This window comes from Nicotiana attenuata, unplaced genomic scaffold (assembly GCF_001879085.1).
Source record: "Nicotiana attenuata strain UT unplaced genomic scaffold, NIATTr2, whole genome shotgun sequence".
NCBI classification, from domain to species: domain Eukaryota; kingdom Viridiplantae; phylum Streptophyta; class Magnoliopsida; order Solanales; family Solanaceae; genus Nicotiana; species Nicotiana attenuata.
This window is the reverse complement of record NW_017670602.1, coordinates 540,420-541,027: the sequence shown is the minus strand read 5'-3', so window position 1 is coordinate 541,027 and position 608 is coordinate 540,420.

Here is a 608-nt window from a genome sequence, read left to right as displayed (position 1 = left end):
AATTAATGCTAGCCCCCAAGTCACAAAGGGCCTTGGCAAACTCCGCACTACCGATAGTGCAAGGAATAGTAAAAGCTCCAGGGTCTTCAAGTTTCGGGGCCATAGAATGCACTATCGCACTGACTTGGTGAGTCATCTTTATTGTTTCACAATCCATGTAATGCTTCTTTGTGACCAAATCCTTCATGAACTTTGCATAGCCCGGCATTTGTTCAAGTGCCTCCACCAAAGGCACATTGATTGTAAGGCTTTTCATCATATCTATGAACTTTTTGAATTGATTGTCACTCTTTTGCTTTGCTAACCGCTGAGGATAAGGTGGAGGTGGTCTAGGCAAAGGTGCGTTGGCTTTTGGTATCACCGGCTCCGGCATGTCAATTATGTGCTCCCTAGACGAGTTCACGGCCTCTTGAGTTTCCACCTCGGCCTCATCAATATCTATCCTCACCTCATTGTTCACATTTGGTTCAACCATATCTTCAACAATCAAAGGTACCCACATCTTCTTGGAACCCCTAACATTATCATTCACAACTTGATTTTCTTTACGAGGTCATGCACATCACCGCCTCTTCCACTTCTGTTGTAACCGCCATCACATGATTGTT